This window comes from Ixodes scapularis, unplaced genomic scaffold, assembly GCF_016920785.2.
Source record: "Ixodes scapularis isolate PalLabHiFi unplaced genomic scaffold, ASM1692078v2 ptg000247l_1___fragment_3__unscaffolded, whole genome shotgun sequence".
NCBI classification, from domain to species: Eukaryota; Metazoa; Arthropoda; class Arachnida; order Ixodida; family Ixodidae; genus Ixodes; species Ixodes scapularis.
This window is the reverse complement of record NW_024609948.1, coordinates 1,580,784-1,588,863: the sequence shown is the minus strand read 5'-3', so window position 1 is coordinate 1,588,863 and position 8,080 is coordinate 1,580,784.

The following is an 8,080-nucleotide window of genomic DNA, read 5'->3' as shown; positions in this document are numbered from 1 at the left end:
TCTCTGGTTCTACCGTAAAGTCTACTTGACGAGCTTAATCCCACTACTCTCAGCCTGACCTCCATCTCCTTTCCCTGCACCTCCTGCTTTTCTCTTTCGTGTCTCTCCATCTCGGCCTCATGCAGCTTCTCCCTCTCTTGCCTCTATATGTCCTCCCTTTCCCTGTCCTCCTACGGCTGTCGTTTCTCTACTACCTCAGTGTGTGCTAGGTCCGTTATCTGACGGATGAAATGCAGGTGTCTGTGATTGCCCATTCGCTGCATGAACAAACGAATGTGTGCCAGGGTCTGTGCTATCTCTTCCGTGTGCTCTGGAGGGCAGTCTGAAATCCTCTGGTTAGCAGCGGCAGCCCTCAGGACCTGCTCCACTGGTGTTTCCACCATCCATGGACCTCTTTCGCTTTACCGACCGAACACCAGCAGGCCGAGGCACATGTCGCGGCGCAACAGGGGGCTCGGTCACTTCCTTCACATCCGCAGAGGTTGGGCTTGCTGGATGTGTACTCTCTGGTTCACGCTGTGCAGCCAACTACTACCTCATCATGTGCTAGGTCCCTTACCTGACGGATGAAATGCCGGCACCTGTGAACAACCATTCGCTGCATGAACGAATGGTTGTGTGCCAGGGACTCTGCTATCTTGTCCGTGTGCTCTGGAGGGCAGTCTGAGAACCTTGGGTTAGCAGCGGCTGCTCTCAGGACCTGCTCTACTTGTGTGTTTCCACCATCCATGGACCTCTTTCGCTTTACCGACCGAACACCAGCAGGCCGAGGCACATGTCGGGGCGCAGCAGGAGGCTGGGTCACTTCCTTCACATCTGCAGGGGTTGGGCTTGGTGGATGTGTACTGTCTAGTCCATGCTGTGCAGCCAACTACTAGCTCATCATGTGCTAAATCCCTTATCTGACGGATGAAAGGCCAGCGCTTGTGAACAACCATCCGCTGCATGAACAAACAAATTTGTGCCACGGACTCTGCTATCTTGTCCGTGTGTTCTGGATGGCAGTCTGAAAACCTCAGGTTAGCAGTGGCTGCTCTCAGGACCTGCTCCACTGGTATGTTTCCACCATCCATGGACCTCTTTCGCTTTACTGGCCGAACACCAACAGTGGCCGAGGCACATGTCGGGGCGCAGCAGGGGGCTCGGTCACTTCCTTCACATCTGCAGGGGTTGGGCTTGGTGGATGTGTACTCTCTGGTCCACGCTGTGCAGCCGACTACTACCTCATCATGTCCTAGGTCCCTTATCTGACAGATGAAATGCCCGCACCTGTCAACAACCATTCGCTGCATGAACAAACAAATGTGTGCCAGGTACTCTGGTATCTTGTCCGTGTGCTTTGGAGGGCAGTCTGAAAATCTTGGGTTAGCAGTGGCTGCTCTCAGGACCTGCTCCACTGGTGTGTTTCCACCATCCATGGACCTCTTTCACTTTACTGGCCGAACACCAGCAGGCCGAGGCACATGTCGGGGAGCAGCAGTGGGCTCGGTCACTTCCTTCTCATCTGCAAAGGTTGGGCTTGGTGGATGTGTACTCTCTGGTCCACGCTGTGCAGCCAACTACTACCTCATCATGTGCTAGGTCCCTTATCTGACGGATGAAATGCCGGCGCCTGTCAACAACCATTCACTGCATGAACGAACGGTCGTGTGCCAGGGACTCTGCTATCTTGTCCGTGTGCTCTGGAGGACAGTCTGAAAACCTCGGGTTAGCAGTGGCTGCTCTCAGGACCTGCTCCACTGGTATGTTTCCACCATCCATGGACCTCTTTCGCTTTACTGGCCGAACACCAGCAGGCCGAGGCACACGTCGGGGCGCAGCAGGCAACTCGGTCACTTCCTTCACATCTGCAGGGGTTGGGCTTGGTGGATGTGTACTCTCTGTTCTACACTGTGCAGCCAACTACCTCATCATGTGCTAGGTCCCTTATCTGACAGATGAAATGCCGGCACCTGTCAGCAACCATTCGCTGCATGAACAAAGAAATCTGTGCCAGGGACTCTGGTATCTTGTCCGTCTGCTTTGGAGGGCAGTCTGAAAATCTCGGGTTAGCAGTGGCTGCTCTCAGGACCTGCTCCACTGGTATGTTTCCACCATCCATGGACCTCTTTCCCTTTACTGGCCGAACACCAGCAGGCCGAGGCACATGTCGGGGAGCAGCAGTGGGCTCGGTCACTTCCTTCTCATCTGCAAAGGTTGGGCTTGGTGGATGTGTACTCTCTGGTCCACGCTGTGCAGCCAACTACTACCTCATCATGTGCTAGGTCCCTTATCTGACGGATGAAATGCCGGCGCCTGTCAACAACCATTCACTGCCTGAACAAACGGTTGTGTGCCAGGGACTCTGCTCTCTTGTCCGTGTGCTCTAGAGGGCAGTCTGAGAACCTCGGGTTAGCAGCGGCTGCTCTCAGGACCTGCTCTACTGTTCTGTTTCCACTATCCATGGACCTCTTTCGCTTAACTGGCTAAACACCAGCAGGCCGAGGCACATGCCGGGGCGCAGCAGGGGGCTGGGTCACTTCCTTCACATCTGCAGGGGTTGGGCTTGGTGGATGTGCACTCTCTGTTCTACGCTGTGCAGCCAACTACCTCATCATGTGCTAGGTCCCTTATCTGACGGATGAAATGCCGGCGCCTGTCAACAACCATTCACTGCATGAACGAACGGTTGTGTGCCAGGGACTCTGCTATCTTGTCCGTGTGCTCTGGAGGACAGTCTGAAAACCTCGGGTTAGCAGTGGCTGCTCTCAGGACCTGCTCCACTGGTATGTTTCCACCATCCATGGACCTCTTTCGCTTTACTGGCCGAACACCAGCAGGCCGAGGCACACGTCGGGGCGCAGCAGGCAACTCGGTCACTTCCTTCACATCTGCAGGGGTTGGGCTTGGTGGATGTGTACTCTCTGTTCTACACTGTGCAGCCAACTACCTCATCATGTGCTAGGTCCCTTATCTGACAGATGAAATGCCGGCACCTGTCAGCAACCATTCGCTGCATGAACAAAGAAATCTGTGCCAGGGACTCTGGTATCTTGTCCGTCTGCTTTGGAGGGCAGTCTGAAAATCTCGGGTTAGGAGTGGCTGCTCTCAGGACCTGCTCCACTGGTATGTTTCCACCATCCATGGACCTCTTTCGCTTTACTGGCCGAACACCAGCAGGCCGAGGCACATGCCGGGGAGCAGCAGGGGGCTCGGTCGCTTCCTTCTCATCTGCAGGCGTTGGGCTTGGTGGATGTGTACTTTCTGTCTCTGGTCCACGCTGTGCAGCCAAGAAAGCAGCTGAGTCCTGGAAATGCATTTGCCACTGTCAATAAAAGCCAAGCAGTCTAGATCAGGGCTCAGCAACCCTTTGAAGCAGCTGGCCGAGGAGACGCGAAGTTAATGTGGGGTTGGGCCAGATGGGGAACAAGTGTGTGTGTGTGTCTGTGGGATATGCTGGTACACACTAAAAATGATCTGCAGTTATGAAGAAGAGGTTATTTAGGCTTAAATGCTTTAGCACTGCACTGATTTCTAAAATCTAGCCTACAGAACACTTGAGCCCCTTCTCAATACACATATTAGTTGTCAATTTTGCTTGCCAAGATGCAAACAGGAAAGTTGAATGTTCTAATTAAAAGTCACGCAGAGGTGTAGAGCTCTTTGATCCGTCATTTGCAAAAGGATGTGTGACTATGTGTTTTTTATCCTCAAAAACATCTGTTTACACAGCGAGCATCAGTGTACTCTTTAGATTCGAAAATACCAACATGGAAAGCCAATGTAAAAATGAACTGAATGAGTCCTCTTACTCATCATGAAAAAACACGGCGAACGAGTCCTCCATCCCATAGGCTACTTAAAGATGGGCGAGCTCCACTGGATAAATATCTTGAATTTGCCATATGTCTGTCTGATCTTATTCCTGAAAAATGCAGATGTTGTTTGAGTCCTTCCTCAAATCACGTAATACTGTGAGTTTGAAGAGTTTTTGTTAGCGGTGTCTTTGCAACAAGAAAAGTGAGTGATTTGATTCGCTACAATCCGTTTCAACATACCACTTTGCAAAACAGTTAAATGAATGGCCTGGGGCCAGCCGATGACTGTCGGAGCGAGGCATGCAAGAGCATACTGTTTGAGGTTGCAATCTTCTTGCAGAGGGCCGTCGCTTACCTCGCTCTGTTACTTCGATTGCTTTGTGAGAGATGCAGCTCTAACCTTGTTCAAAGTTATTCTGAAATGAAGTATGCTGCACTGTCGGAATACTTGAGATAAAGCTCTAAAGCTTTTTTCATCCGTGAGAATCCCAGGTTCGAGTTTGAAGTGAAATATCAACCAGTAATGTCAAACCAAATTAACATCGGAAAGCTATGATGGCTTTCCTTGTACAAAATACACAAACCAAAAAAAATCTGTTCGGCCCAGCGACTGCACATGGGTAGAGAGTTTACACTGTGCCAGGGGCTGACCCCTCATCTAGGTGGTTAGCCAGTGTGCTCAGTATTTAAGGTATAAGGGTCATTAAAAATGCATCAAGGGGGAAAGGGGGGAAGCAAGGTGGTGCTGTTGGCATTATGAAATGATGCAGCTCTGAAGCCAAAGGAAGTGCCACAAGGTGGAAGCGCTGCATAGAGGAACACACACAAAAACGAAAACAAACAGCTTTTGTAAGCTACAGCCTATGCTCATTAATCTGAAAGACCAAAAAGAAAGTAAAGACGGGCAAATAGTCACCACAGGATCTTGGTCATCAGTTGGCTTGGTTGCACCTGTGGTGCATCCAGATGCCTGGCTGTGTGATGGAGGCACGCCTAGAATTCATTAGAAGTTTCATCGGACATGACCAGTTATGAAAGACACCTGGAAACGTGACTATAAACCCACTAACATAGTGACGAGGAGACGTTGAAATACACTCCGTGCTATCTTACATCCAATTTGAGTGCTGGACTGGCTTTGCTTACGTTCCTGTAGCCTCTCACCCGCATAATTGACAGAAAGAATGTTGTAGTTGCATACTAAGTAAACTGCATGACTATGCGAGATACGGTAACCAATGGGAAATATGAAAAGTGTACCACTTTAACTTGTAGATGTCTGAGGTTCCACAACCACTGCACTCTGTTCCTGCCGCCTTGGCTACCTCCTTGGCTTAGTTATCCCTCAGGTACTTCCACTTTGCCTTTCAGATGCATCGTCTTGAGAGGAATATGTTGATTCTAGTGGCGGGACACTCTTGACAGACATGATATACTCATGCCAAAATGTGAATGAGATTACAAAAATTCCATAGGTAATAGTAAAGCTTCGTGGGCAACGAACAGCATGCACAAAATGCACGTCCAAAGCACTTGTACAACAAATTTAGTCCCACCCTTAAAAATGAAGTGCCAAGCTCTCAAGCAAATGACTGTAGTATGTTCACTGCTAGGCTGACAGGGCAGTAGAAGCTACATGCTTGTAGGAACAATGAATAAAACGTCGCACGCATACAACGTTGTCATACTCTCCAGGTAGTTACGGGCATAGAATGGATCAGGCACTGAGCGGCAGGTGACTGACTGATCTAGAGACAGAGGGTACATAGCTTTCACTGCCTGTCAGCTTGGCAATGATTCAAGTACAGACTTTTAATACGGATCTCACTAAAGTCTGCTATGTGTGAGATGCTATGTAGGCTTTGTGGGCCGATTGTAACAAATCTATAGAACAAGAATAATATATGTTTGTTTCGGGCGGTATGGTACTTTAATTTTTCATTTTGTTTCGTGAAATATTTGAAAAGAAATGCTTGGCTTAATCAAAAGTTACAATTAAAATTGGTGATTGATTGTCTGCGGACACAAATGGAGTTCAACCTTTTCCATACAACCGAGGCAAAACTTTCTCATGGGCTGAACAAAACTGAATGAACAAAAAGAGCAATAAAGTCGACGCAGTGATTATCTTGCCTTCCTTCTCATTTTTGTTTGAAACAACCGTCAAAACACCGGAAAGATGTGAAGAAACATAATCTGGGTCCCTACAAATATTAGTCTTCGTCTGTCAATCTTTCAATAAATAAATGTTTTCCCCAATATTGCTGCAAAAGCAATCCAAAATTTGACTGCACCCTCAAGATAAATTACAATACCATGACACAAATAAGTGTTTGAGATAAATTTTTTTCCACGTGGTCATACACTGCTACGGCTGAAGGCACAAACATTGGCAAAAGATATGAACGTGGCTGACTTTGTCGGCGGGCCGTCTTGGTGCTTCCGCTTCATGAGATGGCACCAGCTAGCCATCAGAGCCCGCACAACAGTCTGCCAGAAACTTCCAGATGATTTCAAGGAAAAGATGGCGAGTTTCCAGGCATTCGTCAAGGAACAAATTCAAGCCCATGATGTTAGGCCTAACCACATTGTCAACATAGACGAAGTCCCTCTGACTTTTGATATCCTGATGGGCAGGACCGTGGCCAAGAAGAGCGAAAAGACGGTCAGTGTAAGAACAATCGGCCACGAGAAATCGGATTTTACCGTCGTGTTGGCTTCTGCGCTGATGGCACCAAATTGCCGGCCATGATTGTTTTTAAGAGAAAGACTATGCCTAAAGACAGTTTTCCGCCTGGAGTCGTCATCCAATGCAACGAGAAAGGCTGGATGGATAGAGATGATGGGGCTCTGGCTGGAGAAATCACGGCGACCGGACGGATTCTTTCACACGAATGAGGGCCTTCTAGTTATGGACAGCATGAGGGCGCACATGACCGATTTGGTCCAGACCAACATCAAAGCGAAGAACTGCATCCCGGTCATAATTCCTGGCGGCATGACGAAGATGCTGCAGACACTAAACATTTCCGTGAACTGCTGCTTCAAAGCTATCCTGCGGCGTTTGTGGGAAACCTGGATGACAAGCAGCGACCAAAGTTTCACGAAAACTGGGCGCATGAGGCACGCATCATTGGGCGAAGTGGCTGAGTGGGTCAGTGAAGCGTGGAACTCCGTCTCCGTAGGAACTGTAGCCACCAGTTTCAGAAAAGCCGGTCTCATTGAATCTGCACCTGAGAGTGGTGCCGCTGAAAGCGACTACAGCAGCGGGCCTGACGACGACTAAGAGCCCATCGCGTAAGATCCAGTGATCGCCGCACTCTTCCAAAGTGACTCGGAAAGCAAGGAATTCAATGGCTTTACTGAGTAGACAGTGTGGCAGTGATAATAAAAGTTTGGTTGACTTAGCCTAATTCAGTCATGGTTTTGTATTTTGCCTCACTCCAATAACACTTCAAGGTAAGTGGTAATACGTTCGTATTGTCTCCGTGGCTAGGCTTAGTGGGCCGCCCAAGCTTTGTTGGCAGGTTTCTGGCACGTTAAACTTTCGTTCGCTCGGCATGCGTATGCTTGAGTAAAGCTGGCCAGCTCATTTTGCGTCCTTCAGTTCCGAATGTCCTGACTGCCGCTGCCAGAGAGTGCCGTGCTCTAGGCATTTCTCGCTAATCTGAACATCACCAGGCGTCAAACGTTACAGTACGTATGAACCAGCTGATTACCAGTGCGAAATTCCGGTCTGGCGGTACCGATCAGCTTAAAAAGAAAAGCGCAAACCATGCAAAGAGGTGCGACTTATACAAAGGTGTGGCTGATATATAAACTTTTTTGTAAAAATGGCTCGATATACGGAAGTGCGACTTATACAACAGTGCGACTTATAGACCGGAAAATACGGTACTTAAAAGAAATGTACGACTTTACCGTTGAAAGTTACAAAAAAAGGGCAAGTTAAAGTATTGTGATGATACAAGTATTGCGATAGTACTCAAGACTTCTTTAGAGGTATCTGTTGAAAGCTAAAAATACACGGTGCACGAAAAGATGACATCCGACAAGGCGGAGACAGGGTAAGCACCAGAGCCTAGCATTGGCGATCGTGGTCCCCGTACAAGTAAAGCCATGATTACAATGGATCCACGGCCGCAGCAGAACAGTATGACCTAGGACGGTACCCTGGGCGAAGGGGAGTTTTGCTGTGGTTCGGATTCACTTGTGTAAAAAATATAGCAGCACCGGCGAGGCACCTGATGCTGGAAGCTCCCACTCCTCGATGACGCTCTCAA